Raw genomic sequence first — 17,434 nt, forward strand, 5'->3', positions numbered from 1 at the left:
CTTTTTTCTGAGAGTGTGAAGGGGTTTGACACACTGAAAGGATCCCATAACTCATCAGTGCTGAAGTGTTATTCTCAATAGGGCACCAATATCGCTATAGAGCGCCGTCTACTGAAGGCGTCCCGCGCCAATATAAAGCGTCATTGGCGCAGTGTATGCGATCCACTTATCAATCACGCTTATCTTCAGAGATCTCTTACAGTGGTATTGTTGCTCATGAGTATTTAAAGGCAGGAAATTTATTTTTTAACGCCGCCACGGTCCGACGCCACCTGTGCGCTTGTTTCGCCTGTAAGGTAAATATATTTTTGGCATTCAAGAAACATTTCTATAAATCTACCCGTCACCAGCACATTTAGATTGGCTCACCAAAAATAGAAAGGCCAATAGGAAACTGCTCAATTCATTAAACAAAATGGCGACATAACGAGGAGCTTGGCGCTACTTTCCCCGGATCCAGCAGCACTAGCTGGTATAACCGTTTTTGTCGGCTCCTACGAATTCTATCGCTACGAGGTCAACACAACCATCATCTTTGGTGAAGCGGACGGTGTGCAAGACTAGTTTGCGAAAGCGGCACGCCTTAGAACAAACCCCAGGTTTTGGGACTGTAGCCGACGTTTTTTGTACCATTAAAGTTTCAATATTTGGTGCCAAGGAATGCCGCCTGTTTCCGCTGAGAGCGGTATGTGTTTGAACGAAGCGCTGGAACCACGCTGTTAGACTTCGTCTTAGTAAGCACTTCGGGACCAATCTTTCACATTACAATCGCTCCTAAAGACTGCGAGGTGCGAGGGGGGGGGGGGGGGGGGGTACACCACCGTTCCTTAGGCGCTGCCCTCCCTTTTTCGGCGCTTTGTGGTGGCAGCCTTAATAAAGACGAAAACCAATGTTGCTCTAGCTCTTCAAGTTAGATTGACGGGAAAGTCTACCCACATGCGCGTCTTTTTAATGGCACCCGCTGCCTTTCCTTTGCGTTTCGGGTGTTTGCTTTTGTTTTATTGGTTTTGTTTGGACAGAGAGAGCGCCGAAAAACTCTGGCAACAGCGCATTTTTAATTTCCAGCCGTTGTTTTAGTTGCGCATAAAGTGCGATGCTCTTCACTGTCCTCGCATTGCGTGTTCATGTGTCGAAAACGTGCTAAACCTTTTTCTGTGATGTGATTGAAAGACGCAAGAGTATTTCCGAAACCATCGGAAGTGTCCTAATGGCGAAGAGAGTAAATGGATTCCCTCAAAAGCAGAAATACGAGCTAGGATTAGTTTTTCGTTGACAGCATTGCGTACGCTTGTTCCGTCCGCGAAGTAGTGGTGTTTCACTCTGTTTGCTGCAACATTGCAATACAATCACGGGACGAAGAGCTGGAGTTCACGGTGTGGGGTGTGGCAATGGTTGACAAAATATCAGCGCCTCGGTTGTTGATGTTCGAACCGTTCGTATTATTCATCGTCAGCTGACAGCTCCTCGATTGCACGGTGACTTCTTCGCAAGTACATCCTTTTTAATTTGGTTTGACATTATTGAAAATTCCCGGCGCCTATAAGGTGAACAGTAAGACGACTCCTGATGCAAGTGTGTTTTTTTAATTGGGCCGTGCAAACACTTGAACAATTTTCTCGTTTGAGTGGTGAATGCACACACTCGCTGCCACGTCTGATAATCAAAGAACCCTCAAGGTAATGTTTCTTTCCTTACCTTGAAACTGGCCAGTAATAAGATTCTCAACTTAAACAACGCGGCTGACAAGGACCAAGAAAGACTGGACGACACGAGCGCTGACTTACAACTCAAGGTTTTATTTTCATGCAACCAAAAATAAACAGACAGAAATCACCCTCCACTCAAGAGGCAATCGCGACCTCGCTTGACAAATGCTTTTGGCGCCTTCACAACATTTTTTTCTTCTAATCATTCGCACAGTGCACCACCCATCACTTCTATCTAAAAAGTGCTGCCTCGCTATCTAACGGCGCAAAGGATGGTTGACTCACGCAGGTTGGGCCTGCCTTTTTTTATATTAATTGCCTCGACAATCTCCTGTGCGTTTGGTTTATGTGTCTAAACAACACGACAGCCTTCTCCAGTGCCGGGTGACAGGAGCGCTGTCTGTAGTGCAATGCCAACTGGGAGCATACTGTTCCTACCAAAGTGCTACGATGCTTACGCAGGCGAATGTTAAGGCACCGCCCCGCCTGCTTGATGTAAGTCTCTCCACAAGAGAAAGGTATCTCGTAAACTACCTCCTTGGTGCAAGACACGAGATCAACCCGGTGCGTTACGCCAGAACCGCCCATTCCCCGGTTTCTTCTCCGCTGTCAAGCACTTTTTTACTGCGGAGAAATTCCACTCAACTTGTGTCATGCCGAGAAGAGCACGTCAACCCCGTACCTCGAGACGGCCCTTTTGAACCTGTGCGACACCCGATGTAGATTGGGGATGACTGTGACTTTTTTTTTTGACCTTTTCGGTTACCTTTTCCCGGGTTTCCCATCGTATGCATTTTACTAGTTTTCCGCTGGGCGAGGAGGCTTTCTTCTGCTTAGTGAAAGCAAGACGTAGTCATCGCCGACGGAATGCAAGACTCTGCAGTGCCTCTTTTGACGAGCTTTGAATGCCCCTATCTAAAGTCTAGGATGTTCTTGGTGGATCTAGAATGGTGCTACCAACAAACGTGCCTTCTGTTGACATTCCCATAAAGACACAAAAACTGAATTGACTGCCTGTTACGGGTCTCTTACTTGAATTTCTGTCAGAGGCCCTGCTCCCTGAACGACTCTAGCACGACTTCGAAGGTTTGATTGAAGTCTGCCTTTTCCACAAAAACAAAGTAGTCATCTACGTGTATTAAAAACTCTTAACGGGCGCGTTCAACGAACTTTATATTGCCTTGTCAACCTTGGCCACGAAGATGTTATTCAGTGCAGGTGCTACCCTAGCCCTTATAGACACCCCGGACTTCTGTACGTACACCTTGTCTTGCCATCCAATAAATGCGGACCTCAAGTAAACCGACAGCACTTCAGGAAAACCCTCGACAGAAATTGCGCACTGCGACCTAAAAGCCAGTTCGTCATTAAAGCGCAAAATCTACTATTTTACGCGAAGCATGAGTTCGTCGTGCGGCAAAGAGTAATACAGATCTTCAACATCTACACTAAAGGAGAGCAACCCTTCCGGGTTGCTCTCCTTGAAGGAAGTAAGAATGGCAGAGGAGCTCGGAATACCTAATCGGTCGACGATCCTTAGCTTGTCCATGCTTGTATCCTGACATCACCTGTAGCCACGTGCCAAGCTCCGACCCAATAGTGCGGAACGGGATTCCCACCTTCTGCTTCTTGGCCGCGAAGAACACCTCCAAATTGATATTGTTATTATTATTATTATTATTACGTTTCTCAGAGACCTGTCTTGGGGCCCCTTCTTTTCAATATTTTTTGTAAATGATGTCTCTCAAGATATATCAAACTCTTTATTTCTGAAGTACGCTGATGATATAAAACTTTGCAAAAATACCGACCTTAGAGGATTTCATCACGCTTCAGAATGACGCATATTCCTTCATTCGTTGGTGTTTAGGCAGTGACCTCCGTTTGAATCAATTTAAAATAACAGTAATGACATATTATCACAAGACCCACGATATATGTTTCCACATAGTTGTCATGGCGAACTGTTATCACGTGCAAGTGAACTGAGTGACCTCGGGTGTTGCTTTTGATTCAACCCCGAGACTTGACACTCAAGTTACCAGAGTGGTTCAATCGGCCTTACGCACGTTAGGTGCCGCGTCTCGCATAGCGAAATAATTCAAAAGCCCGCCCGCTTCTTTCATGCTGTACGTAACCTTAGTTAGATCCCAGCTAGAGTACGCTTCGGTTGTTTGGAGCGGCATTTCCAAAACTAAGTTTATCCGTTGAGCGAGTCCAAAAAAAAATTACACCATCTTCCCGAGGGGAACCATGGGGTGATGCGGAGCATCGTTCCATCACACTTCATCGGAAGAACGGAGTGAAGTGGAGTCAACAGTGGTGAACTGAACGCGCGCAGAAATTGGTTTGCTCTTTATGTTTATACAGCCTTGATGGACTTGCGCCTCAACGGGTAATCGGTCTCTTAGCTGTAGATGAGAAATTTAGCCAGTGCAGTACAACCGCTAACCTGGGATTTTAACGTGCATCACGCAGTAGTGATCACACGAACGCGTGCCGGTACGAAACTCATCCAGATCGAAACGGGCGGGGGTGGCGGGGACTCGAACCCAGGAGGTTCCCAGCGCAAGCTTTTGCTCCACGCTCCGAGCTGAGACGCGTTAGCCCACTCGGCCACTTCCTCCTTTTTTTTTTTTCTTTATTGCCGGGAAAAAGAACACACTCATAGGCACACTAGAACATACACGAGGAACAAATGGCCCGCCTTGCTATGGCAAGCGTCCTGGGGTTTAAATTTTTCGCATGGTTACGAGTACTTCAATTTGCGGAAGCCACTCGGGAACCCTTTCACGAGCCTTGACGAGTTCAAGAAAAGAAATAATGCTCTCACGGAAGTACTCCTGTGCTTCTCGTGCGTCACTGTTAGCGTGGCGCACGGCCATCCGCGACCTCCAAATTCCGTGCAGACACAGTAGCACCACAAGATCAAACGGGACGCCATCATCGTTCTCCACAGATAGATACCTGATCCCGTGGGGCTCGAGCGGTAACTCTTTTTTTCAATGTGCGCTGGAGGACGTCCCACAAAAAGACGCCATCCCAGCACTCTAGGAAGACATGTTCAATGGTCTCCGGTTTCTTACAAAGAAAACAGTGAGAGCCCCACGGGACTAAGAGGCCCTTATCCTCCATCCACGTCTTCACCGGTAGAGTACCGGAGTGCAATTTAAAGAAAAACGTTTTAACACCGGCTGGCACTAGCATTCTTTTCACCCTTTTTAAAACGTCCTGACCCGGGCCAGCGGAGTACAGAGCTCTGTACATAGGAACAGGAAAAACAATGTCGCAAACATCTTTGTACAATCTTTTGCGTGTCACTTCACTCAAATATCCGTGAGAAAAACGAGTTAATAAAAAACGGCAAGACATCACGACTTCCTTAAAGTACCCATGAATACCCCCAGGCAAGTAGGACGAAGAAATCACAAACTCGGGCAAAACCCGGCCCAGCCTTACTTACTCGGCCACTTCCTCCCCTTGAACGCGCGCAGCGCGCTACCGCTGCTTATATTCAAACTTGAAAGAGAGGAAACTAGAGGAGGAGAGTAGCACGAGCAAGAGATGCTCCGCATCTAAAACATTGATTTCCACCTTTATATATGGTTACAGTGAGAAAGGGGCTTCTTGTTTAAATGTTGGGGATAACTCGAAACTCGTCAACTTGTTGAGCCTGCAGCAGTGTCGGGTGAAGGCAAATCTGTTGTTTTTGTTTAAGACACAGCACAGCTCGAGTAACTCTCCCAGCCTTCAATCTGAAGTCAGCCTTAGAGTTCCAGGTGTGCCTGCACGGCTTCAATCATCTTTTTATATAGCTCGACATTTTTGCCACTTCAACCCTATCCAAAGAGGTTGAGTGTTATAAACGCTACTCTAATGCAATTGATATTTTTAACTCAGGCGGGAGCAAGTTCGAAAACGCTGTTCGAAACTTCCTTTTGCAAGAAAAGGGTTGATCAGTTGAAGGGTTGATGTTTGTCAGTACGATATCCAAGTATTTGCTTTTCTCTGTCACACCTGGTGATGTCTCTGTTTTGTGCTTTTGATTTGCCTTGTTGATTTAAGTGTCTTTCGTACTTGTTAATATTTTTAGTCTTAGACTGGTGGACTACGTTCCCCTTCTGCACTCGTGTGTTTGTGTTTTTATGTGTGTGTTTTTTAAGTGTGTCAGCACTAAGCCCGATCGGTTGTTCCTTGAAACTATGATAAACACTGATTGATTGATCGGTTATTAATATAATATTATTATTATTATTATTAGTAGTAGTGGTAGTAGTATACTTAGTTTCAAGTCCGTGTATAATATCTACTTACTGGCTATTTATCCCCCACTTTCCGAAAGCATTCAGGATTTTTTCAACGTGTTACAATATTCTTTACTACCCCTTCCGTTAAATAAAACACTTTGTCTAACAGGTGACATCAATATTGACTGAACGAAGCCCTCGAAATCACTCGTCTCTGAGTACCTTACCTTGCTGTCTTAACACGGAGTCGAAGCCACCATTCTCACTCCTGCAAGAGACAAATTCCTAAACGACACACTTGTAAGCTCGTCAATTTACCACATGAGCTTAAAGGCCCCAACCGCAACAACAAGCCCGGCATTTGCAACCCCCAAAAGATATCAGGCCATTACTTGCTGAGATGACATTCATGATTTTCTGGCTCGACTTTTGTTGACACAAGTACTAACATCCGCCATATTGAGATTGTTGACCAACGAACTTTTAACAATTACATAGCCAATTAGGACTGGGCCACTTTCCAAGCCTCGATTTCTCCTTTTCAAATCTACCATTTTCTTGTTTAACTCCTTACCCAGTTCTCTATCGCCTCAAAAATGTATGAGCTTAAAGCAGCGCAGAACGAACCTACGCTGGATAAATAATGACATACTGTCCGCCATTCAATCGAAAGAGTTAGCCTGAAATCGTTGCCGCCGCTCACCACAAAACCCAATCTCACAAGCATAAGTTAGGGCTATCGGGAACAAAGTATATACGCTTATTCGCTCGATGAAGCGAATTTATTTTCAAATACAGCTCTTCGAGTATCGGTCCTAACTCAACGTCAGTTCTCAGAACGTAGTCAGACGCTACTAATAAATGTGAATTGTCCTTGGTTCATGCTTCGTTCAAACACGGTGGCTTTGCGGAAGTATGTCGACGTGATGTAATAAAACGTTCTCAAACGCTGCTGCTTGAACTTATGTACGCTAGCCGAGAAACGCGCCGAGCTTAGGAATGCTCCTGAAGTCACTTCAGGAAAAAAATATAGCAAAACGTACCGTGTATCAATTCTTACGAAACGGTCTAGCGCTGGTCTTTCCGAGCACTGTACCTTACAGGGCAAGTTACATTTAAAAAGTTCATTTTACTAATATTATACTACGGCGTGTCATTATAAAGCGCACATATTCCCACATTATATACCAAACTAAAAAGGAAATTATGCGGAAATCACTGTTGTCGCTACGGTTCTCCTCGTCCGAATATGTCAGCATTTGGCTGCGAAGATGAAATTCCCATTCTTCGTTAAGTTGGAACAACTTAACAAAGAATGGGAATTTCATCTTCGCAGCAATCTGCAGGCTGTTGTGTTCAAAACGCCAGTTGGTTCCCCCGGTCGAACATAGTTTCGTTTGCAGCCACCACAGCTCCTCTCGATCGCCACCTACGGCCCACATGCTGTTGTTTTCGAACAGTCAATCTTTCCTCCCGCGAGTCGGCGGTTATGCGCAAACGGCGTCGTCGCTGCGGCTCTGTTTTACGATTTCGGGTATGTTTGGCCACCACCACAGCCAATTGATTCTCTCCTCCCCGGTACCGTGGTATCTCACTGGAAGCATGCCAGCAGACTCTTTCCCTCCTATGTAAGAGAGAAAGGGGACGTAACGAGCGAAGAAATGGAGCGAAAGAGCACGGTGGGAACCGCACATCGGCCTCCCGAAACCTGCCCAGTGCAGTCCAGTCTAAACCACGACGGTGCAAACGATAGATGTCTGCATGCACCGACGCAATAAATGCTAACGCATTAAAAAAAATAGAAAGGAAAGATTTTTCTTTGTTGATAGCTTCGAGCCAATTAAATAATTTATACCGCTAATAAAAACATCTTGGCCTGCAGACTCGGCGTCCCGCTTCGTCAATTAAAGACTTCTCGACACGTTTCATACATGATATCTAAAGACGTTTCATTGACACGGCTGGGTTTTGTCAACATAATATCGCATCGCCGTCCTTGTAGGCCGGTCACGACAGCGATGTTTATTACGAGGAAAACAAACCAAAATTACTTGTGAGAGTTGGTTTTACAGCATCTCGCAATCGCGTAGTGCGTCCGTAAGCACAGTACCGTGCGTTTCAGCGGAATTTACCTTGGCACAGCGACACACACACAAAAAAAATCTATTTGACAATGAGCAAGCTATCATAAACAACAGCTCGTTCATTCCGAAACCTGAACGCGTTTTGGCGGTGAGTTGCCCGGATGACGGAAAACCGGAAGTCTCCAAAAATGGGTTTATAAAACGTAATCTGGGTAGGATTTATTTTATGTCACGTGCGCTTGATTGTATATCATTATTTTTTGCCATGGCTTGTTCTCTTTCGGCTGTGGCGAGAGATTTGTAGAACTCATTCGATCGATGGCAAAGGGCGTCCATCGACTATTGTCTCAGGTAGTGGCACTCACATTTAATTATGGCGGTATCTTGATTTCGTGGATAACTTTAGCAGTTAAGAGTTATTTTATTCTTTTTGCTTTTATAGGTGACGATACGCGAACAGGGCGGTGCAATTGCGAGCTTAGGTTTCGGGGTAGAATCATTTCTATGTCCGTATATCTGTCTTTATCAAGTATCCCGTGTCTCGACAGAGCTACTGGCTCATGGAGGGTTTGCTGCTTTTCCCGCAGATGTTTCTGCTGTGGTGAAAAACAGCCATTTGGTTGAATGGTTCATAGTTTCGTTAAAATCTTCATCAATAATTACATGGATGTGCGCATTGGTGAATAAACGTGACACCGGCATTGCATGTATATTAGGGAACCAGCCGATAAATATTATTGTTTTAAGTATAGTTTCCTTCCAAGGGCCATTAAAGATTGAAATAAACTTCGTAATGAAACCGCAATTTTAAAAAAAATACTGTAATTTTGTGAAAAACATGAATATCTTACAGCTTGTCAATATACCATTGATTTATGTTTATTTATTTCTTTTTTGCTTGGATGTATAGATATTTTTATTGTACGTCTGTGCATAAATGTTTTCCTTTTTATAGCACATTACCACTCCAGTAATGTACCTGCAAGAGCTTACAGTATTAATAACTGTTTAGCCATTGATTGACTGACTAATTAACTGGAAAGGATAAACACGAAAGACTGAAAGAGATATCAACTGTTTCATTGAATATATTTTCCTACTTTTATTCGCCGTTGCTTTTATTCTATCAAGTAACGAAACTTTTATGTTGTTGTTTTTTTGCTGGAAAATAAGACAGAGTATATCAAAGTACGTTATTGCTTTTGTGGGCAATAGTTTGCATGAGACTTTGGTCTACCGTTTTAATAAAACCGGCTCAGGAGCTCATTTTCGGTGTTTATTGGCGTTTACCGAAAACACGGAACTATTACCCGTTTCAGTGAGGCAACAGCAAGTTAGTTTTACGGCTCTAATTCGGGGTGTCAGATGCGGTCTATACAAAATGTGTATTTTCTAAAAAGTCAAAATTTCTGCAAAAGTTTGAAAAGTCTTCAAACCAGCCAATTCTCCAGGTTTGACCGGTTTTAACTTTTACTGGCAAAATGAAGACGAAATGAGAGTTATAACCACATTTTCCCGAATTCCACCTAAAATTTCAGACTTCTTGTGAAAAAAATATTTTATAAATATAATTTTTTTAATTTCGTTAAACAATTCCCAATGGCTATATCCTAAAACGGAAAGTGTAAGCACTTTACATTATTCAGTTTATGACAGTGAAAAAAACAAAAATATACCCGAAAAAAAAAAATGGCACTATTTTTCCTCTTGATGAGGTTAACTCGTTTTCAGTTTCGAATCACGCTATGAAATGTCGCACTTCAGTCTAACTTATCTCGCACTTTACGATGTATGTTCAAAAAAGTCAAACCCGATTGATCTCGAACCTCGACACGTTAGCGACATTTCAAGTTACTAGCGTTCAATCGCGTTTTGCCGTTGCAGGTTATTGCAAGCACACTGGCACCCGCGGGTCACTGATCGAGAGCGACAGGCGGGGGGCGCTCTTGCTTCGAAAACTTTAGAGCGCTGGACATACTGAATTATTCAATTACCTCCAATTTTTGCTCGTGGCGTTTCCCCGATCCAGACGTGCACCGTCCCAATGGTCTACACTAGATGCCGGCGCCGGGACGCTGCGACACCACATACTAAATCGGTGCGACGCTCCGCCATTTTTGGTTCAAGTGCGTCCCTGCATGCACCAGCCATATATGAAAAGTCTGAACACTAAATAGACAAACCAAACCCGAAAGCTGAATTTTAAGTACAAAGAGTTAAGGGCTGGGGCAGAGCAACAAGCTCTGTGGAAAAGGAAGTTAAAGAAACTGAGAAAACAATCCGGGAAGAAAAGAAAATGCAAAATCAGCTTTCCCTATATATAGGGGATGAAAACGAGAAAAAAAGAAAAGAACATTGGTACGATAATTCACGGGGGAGCTCGTTGTTATTCGAGGCTAGAGCAGGAGTATTAATAGGACATGAAGGACGCTATAATACTGCCATCTGAACTTGCATAATACTAGTATACTATTATGCACCAACCAGCTCAACTAAAGTCCATTGCTCACTAGGACAAAGTAGGAGGAAATGAATACCCGGTGTACCGTATGCCAAAGGGAAGACGAGACAATAGAACATGTGGTGTTGAGGTGCACAGGGCTTGCTCCCGCCCTCCCGGAGGGGGCGACGGATTTAGCCGGAGCGCTGGGGTAGACGAGAATGGATGGATGGATGATAACTACAGTTTAATATCAAAGAGGAGATTGGAAGACAGGTGGAAATTATCTGGGGAAAATTAAATGACGTACAACTAGCTAGCACAGCTGGAAACAGGCGAGACAGAGGACAATTAAGACTCCATTCCGCGTGGCTCCCACCCAAAGTCTCCCTGCGTCCCAGTGGGCCCGGTGTTCCGGGAACGCCGACTACATTCGACCAGAGGAAAATTCGTGACTCTCTCGCCGTGAGGGGGGGGGGGGGGGGGGGGAGGGGTGAAGGCAGAGGGTGATGTTTTTAGTTTCTTTATCCCACACTGTATGGTGACAGTTAAAGATTTGCAGATGGGAAGTAAAATACGCTGAAAAGGGCGAAGGCAGCAGTCATACTTTTTGTTTTTAATATATAAGCTAGATGGCGCAAGCTACTGCCTGTTATAAAAGGTACAGCCCTTATGATTCATCTATCCATCCATACATCTAGCGGCGAAGTGGCGAAGTGGCGAAGTCTCGATGATGGGGATAACTTACACCTGACTTTATCCTTCTGCATTATCAATAAAAACCGTGTAGAATGAAGGGGATCAGTATAGTAGGATATTGCACATAAGAGCTAGTGTTTAAGTCGGATATACAAGACGGGAGTATGTCATATAGTGCTTTTTATGATCAGTGAAAGTAACAAATAGCTAATCTACAGACCATCACTGCGGAGTTTAAGCGGCCGGTTCCGACTGGCTTCTTCTTTTCCGTCCCTTGTCAGGTATCGCTCATGCCTCTCCTCACATCAACGAAAGAGCCTTTCGAATTTTACTAAAGACTACCGTGGGGAGGTGCATTCAATGGGCCTATAGGGGAATTTTTGAAAGGCTGCTACCGTTTTGTAGTAGCCTAATAATCGAAATCGAAACTCAGAAATATTGATGACACTTGTTGTTTATCTTGATACGAACTTGTGACAATTTATGCTTCCGAAAGAGCCAAAACTGTATTTGAAGTGAAACTGAGATAAACAGGAGTGAGCTTATCAAGCGAACTTTGAACCCTGTACCGCGGCCACATTTACATCGGTTTTCCTCACATATATGTCCGGTTTGAAATTAAAACCAGGGGATTAAATGTCTCGGCTACTTCCGTCCGGTTCGGCGAACTGCTTCCTATTGCTGTGCTCGCAGCAAACGTGGGGAGACGTTAATTTGTTTTAAACGAATACGGTTTATATAATTAAGAACGTGAAATAAAGGTGAAGGTGTATTGAAGGTATTAATAGCTTTGTCGGTGTTATCGTAACTTTCTCTTTGCTTCTTTCAGCGTGTATGGGCGTGCTCTCGCTAACTCAGAACTCGAGCCTCGAGACCCGTTGGCCGCTGGTGCCGGGATGTCGATGGACCGTCAGAACGGGCGACAGATGCGAGCCGCGGGCTGTTTCGCTTCGGGGGGGGGGGGGGGGGGGGGGGGGGGGGGGGACCTAACCGCGGAAAGATCGTGCGAGCGCGGCTCTCTTATTTCTTTCTTTTTTCCATGGAAACTCGTTGTGTTTTTGGAATCTGGTTAATCATATGCATTCTCGTCATCTCCACACAACCTGCTGTGTCAAGTGGGGATTCGAACAGACGAGAGGCACGCTGTGTTTGTCTTCTTCTATGGCTTTAGTTTCCTATTAAATTCTTGTGACAGCAGAACCTAATGGGTCACGATGGTAGAGAGTATTAATTGTTATTTTTGGCAATAGCTGCATTACTTTCAGATCACAATACTAAATTTTGTGAATTGTTTAGGATTCCCCAGGTTCAAATCATTCGCCGCGAGAAATAGGTGTTAGTGTCAAATAACTCGACACTTCTTTCAAGTATCAAAATCAAGCGCTGTTCAGCTTACAATATCGTGAACTTGTTGCAGTGAGCTGTTTATTTTGGGATATTTGTCAGCGATCACGGGTATGTTCGCGAGGAGCGAAAACGAGCCTCAATTTTTTTCGATGAACTGGGGATGAGCAAGGAGGCTATCCTTACCGGTTTTCCTTTCGTTTAGCATTCACGCACTCTTCAGATTAAAACTAATACAAGTTCGTGATGCTCAACTCAGCTCAACTCAGCTCAGCTCAGCTCCACGGCACTCAGTGCCAAGGAGCCGAGCTTTTGTTTTCTAGCCTCGTTGTTTAGTTTCCTTCAGTTGCAAGACGCCATCGTGGGACTTGCATATATAGTCAAATTCGAAATTATGGTCAACTTAGCGTGGGAGCATTTAACTCTAGGAAGAGAAAAACAAAGAGAAAACAGTTTTGTTTCAGTGTCGCAATGTTCAGCTTGAAGTACCGTTTTTTTTTTAAGGAGATAAAGAAATATATGTTCACGGTTTTATACGGTGTGTGTGTGTGTGTGTGTGACGATGTGAGAATTGTACAGTCGTGTTCCCTGTGCTCTATGCCTTCGCTCGAAAAATGACGTCCCGCCGAGACCACCGAAAGCTTACCCTACTCCAATGCTTCCCCTTCGTTCCCTTAGTGTTCGCTCTTGTGACAATAAATGTCGCGAAATTCCCGTGGTGTACGCGTTTCTTCGCTCTGGCGTCACAATATTGCGGTCATACCACTATCGATGCAACACGCTGCGTGACATACTCGTGCCACCTGCGTGCTTTCTCACCGGACACGGCCTGCTTCCCAGCTCGCTTCAATAAATGTAGGATGTCAACTGGTATGGCGCCCTCAAAGCCACATTTATTTATCCGTGTAGTTGGCACCTTCCCCAAGTCTGTTCGTTGTGATCAGTCGATAGTAAATCAGGTAAGCAGCCATTGACCTGTCCTACCGATTGTTGAGGCGGCCTATGCGTCGACCAGCCGAGTCGGAGCGCGGCCGGACTGGAAGAGCGCGCTCTGTTTCTCTTCTTACGGCCTTTGCAATGGGGGCAATCGCCACCTCCCGCCGCAATTCGATGGGGGCGCTGTCACCTCACCCCTGGGCTACCCTCTGCCGTTTGCACAAAGCACGTCTGACAGTGTATCTCAACGCTGTCGCAACATGCGGCCGAGATTTTCGTAGCCTTTGACACCTGATCCTTACGTTTAGACCCTCAGCCACTATCTAATGCGCTTCTGATGAGACCACGGTGAATATTTCACGCACATCTCCGAGTTATTCGGGAGTAAAAAGTAGTAAGTAGAGACAGCGAATGAAATTGAGAAAAAACTATACTCGTCTTTACCTCCGGGACTTCTGTCGCAACTCAAGAACAGGAGGAGACGGACCCCTTGTACGTGGAGAAAATTTAAATGATCAATAATTTGTACACTCTCGTGAAATGTAAGCAGGCCGAATCTATCTATTAACGTGGTCTGCATCATCATTTCATAAGCAGCACATAAAATCGGTCAGCTGCTCTAGACGAGGGTGTAGTAGTCTGTACAATTTTCTCACAGTGCGTATTACAGCCTAAAGTGCTTCCTCGAGGGCTTGTGGACATATCCTGCTGATTTTTCGTTCCTGTCTGTGACTGTCTTTGCATGGTTAATCAGAAGTATTCTGAGGAACCGTTGCCAAAATAACAACCTACGAAGCTCGAACACCAGCACAAAGCAGCTCGAAGGGACTCTCCGAGCGGGGTGAAGTGGGCTGAGGTGGTTGCGCCCCTGGCGGCAAGCACGTCAACTACATACGGAGAAAAAGTGCCATTTATTGATTTATTTATTTCATATACCCTCAGGGCCAAAGGCATTAGAGAGGGGAGTAGGTACAATGTATAAGTATGAAGTTTAAAAAAAATGCAGTGGTTATTAGTACAGTAAATTGACCCTTATTTTTTAATTGCACGCGCACTTGATGACACCAAGTGCGCGTGCAATTGTAGTGGATCTTTATACAACCGCGTTCGCAACCGCTTTGGGAACACGGATCCGCTTCCAGTGTGAATGAACGGTAACAGTGCAAACTGTTTAATTTTTGAAGCAGGAAAGGAGAAAAGGTAAACAAGCGAAGAGCAAAGCGCGCAGCCGAGCGCGCGCTGTTGGCGCGTGTCGCTCGGCAGCGTCGCAGGTGTTTGGACGGCGATGACATCGATGGCTGGCATAGAAGGAACAACACGAAGAAAGGAAAAAAGGGAAATGGAAACTGAACTGAACCAAATACTTTACTAGGGGGAATACATTCCACTCCTCTCAAATACAATAGCTTCGGCGCGGACAGGTTTTCTGGGCTTGGCGAGAGCCATTTATCGTCGTGGAGGTCTCGGCTACCGGGCGGTAAATATACTTCGTTTCACCTTATGTGCGAGCGAAGGCAAAGCTGGAAGCGCGAGCACGAAAGCTCCGCGCGTTCAGGCTTTGCTCGAGCGCGCGAGCTGGGCAGAAACGAAAAGCGCTGCTCTCGCGCTTTTAGCTTTGCCTTCGCTCGCAGATAAGGTGAACCAAAGTATAGCTCAGTGCTGCGCCAAATACTTTGCTGCGCTGTGCCGCCGTAATCTTCCCAAGGGTTGCACGTTGCACGTGCCTCGTGCATCGACGCACCTCGCGGAGACGACACCGCCGCGGCCGCCGCGAACATCCACGTGCACATGCGCGTGGACTGACGCGGACCTCCACACCGTCAGCGGCGCTGTAGGCGTTCTTTCTAATGCAAATGAGCAGAGTGGAATGTATTCCCCCTAGTAAAGTATTTGACTGAACTAAACATTTTCCCCTCCCATCTTTTCTGTCGTGTTTTTTTTTTTTTTTTTTTTTTTTAGGGAGGATGAACATATGACACGAAGGAAGGGGAGAGAGACGACATCGGAAAAGTCGAATTAGATAAAGAAGAAAGGATTATAAACCACAAATACTCGTTCTGCAGTGTATTTAGAGACTAAGTTTGGAGACATCCTCCCGCATGCAACCAATCTCGGCGCTAACGCTCGAAACCAGCCAATACGAAGTCACAGCATACCGTGCAGTCCCCGACAACTCATGCAGAGGCATCACCTCTGGTGTAGACACCACACCTATAGCCGAGACACTCACTGAGGAATTACGTGGCCCCGGGACCAACATCTTGTACGCCCGAATGGTGGGACAGATTAAGACTGCTATCATCACATTTGAGGGACTCAAAGTACCCCACTACGTGCACCTGTCGGGCGGAGAATACCCATGCAGAGCCTACCAGCCCAGAAAACAAATATGCGGCGTTTGCCTAGGCCTAGAACATCGCACCGACGTATGCCCGCAATCAGAGTAGAGTCGAGGCACCACCTGCGGAACACCTGGCGGAGCCATGGAACATCATTAGTGCAAACTGCTCTGCGTAAATTGTGGCGGCAAACACCCAGCGGTTGACCCGCGCTGCCCGGCCCGACAGAGAGGACCATACAACAAGAAACAACACGAACAAATGCAAGGACGACAAAAATCACCCCTACCACCGCCACCGCCGCCACCAAAAAACGCAGACCCTCAATGGCCGAAACTACCAAGCAACACCTGGTAAGATCCTAATTCCTTCATCTTCCTGGCCGACTCCACACCGCAAGATTGCCACGAGCAAAGCCCACCAGCAGAACGCCCAAAACACGTCGGCAGGAATAAATCCCGTTCGCCCTAAAGCAAAACTGCTGGGCCGATTTGAGTAAAGTTTATTCTCTCTCTCTCTTTCCAGGTCCAGGTCGCATGCGAAGAGTCGCAGCGAACGGCCCAAAGGGGAAAACAGAAACCCACGCTCCCCAGGGTTGACCGCAACGAAATGAAGGTAAGCTGGGCAGCGCATCCTTCTAACCCTCTTTACGTCCCCACACTTGCAAACACTCCCTCCCCCACACACCAGTACCGGACCCTATATGAGATATCATTACAATGCGAGCATTCATGACAGCAACCGACACGCAGACGAGAGCAAAACCAGATTCAGACACATTCAAACCAAAAAACATTTTGCCCTATTCCTACAAAATTTCCGAAGAGAAATTCAAGAGGAGTTAAAGAACTTCCGAGAAGAAATCAGGGCCTCACTAGACAACCCATAAAAGAGCTCAAGGAAGCACTCAGACAGACTCTACGCGAGGAGAAATTCACACCCTCCGAAAAAATACGGCAGTAAATAACACAGGACATACAGGAATTGAAACAGCAAATAATATAGCAGATTGCACCACAACTCCCCCAACTCATTTACGCCGCTCTGACCGAGCCTCGAATCAAGCTCTTTCAGGCAGAGCCGAATCTCCCGTTGCACACCGACACACACGGTGAACGCGATCATCGCGAAGCGAGACGAGTACACCCTTACAAACGACCGACTACCGAAGCGTCCTGTATCCCTGCTGTAGCGGCACAATCCGAGGTCTCTCAAAGCCAGCCCCAACACGAAGACAAACACTAGGGAACAAAACAAAAAGCACTCTCCCCCCACCGCCCCCGTGATCTCTACACGAATCTGGCAATGGACCTGTAGAGGGTACCGACGCAAACGCGGAGCCCTCACACAATACCTCAGCACCCACACGCAACGCCCCGACGCCATAGCAATTCAAGAAACAAACTATGCCCGCCACCTGTCTGGATACGAAACATATCTGCAGAATACAATCCACGAAGATACACCGCGAGTAGCGGCTCTGGTCGCAAAACACATCCCCGTCATAGAGCATACCATGGACAGAAACGTAGACATCCCACATGTCCTTCTTGAGCTCCTCCCCCAGAAACGCGGAGGAACCAGGCTCTTTGTACTGAATATTTATAGTCCCCCCAAGAGTGGCAAGAGAGACACCTTC

The 17,434-nt window shown here is 45.9% G+C and overlaps 1 non-coding gene and 1 pseudogene across 1 annotated transcript; both read left to right on the forward strand.

The window, feature by feature from the left end:
* The first annotated feature begins 11,460 nt into the window (after window positions 1-11,460).
* On the forward strand, window positions 11,461-11,584 carry LOC115328364. Its single transcript, XR_003919930.1, has one exon. It is a non-coding gene; the product is annotated as a U5 spliceosomal RNA (small nuclear RNA).
* A 3,971-nt stretch (window positions 11,585-15,555) lies between these two features.
* Window positions 15,556-16,152, forward strand: LOC115328354 (annotated as a pseudogene).
* Window positions 16,153-17,434: the final 1,282 nt, after the last annotated feature.

Source organism: Ixodes scapularis, unplaced genomic scaffold (genome assembly GCF_016920785.2).
Source record: "Ixodes scapularis isolate PalLabHiFi unplaced genomic scaffold, ASM1692078v2 PGA_scaffold0__279_contigs__length_252992795, whole genome shotgun sequence".
NCBI lineage: Eukaryota > Metazoa > Arthropoda > Arachnida > Ixodida > Ixodidae > Ixodes > Ixodes scapularis.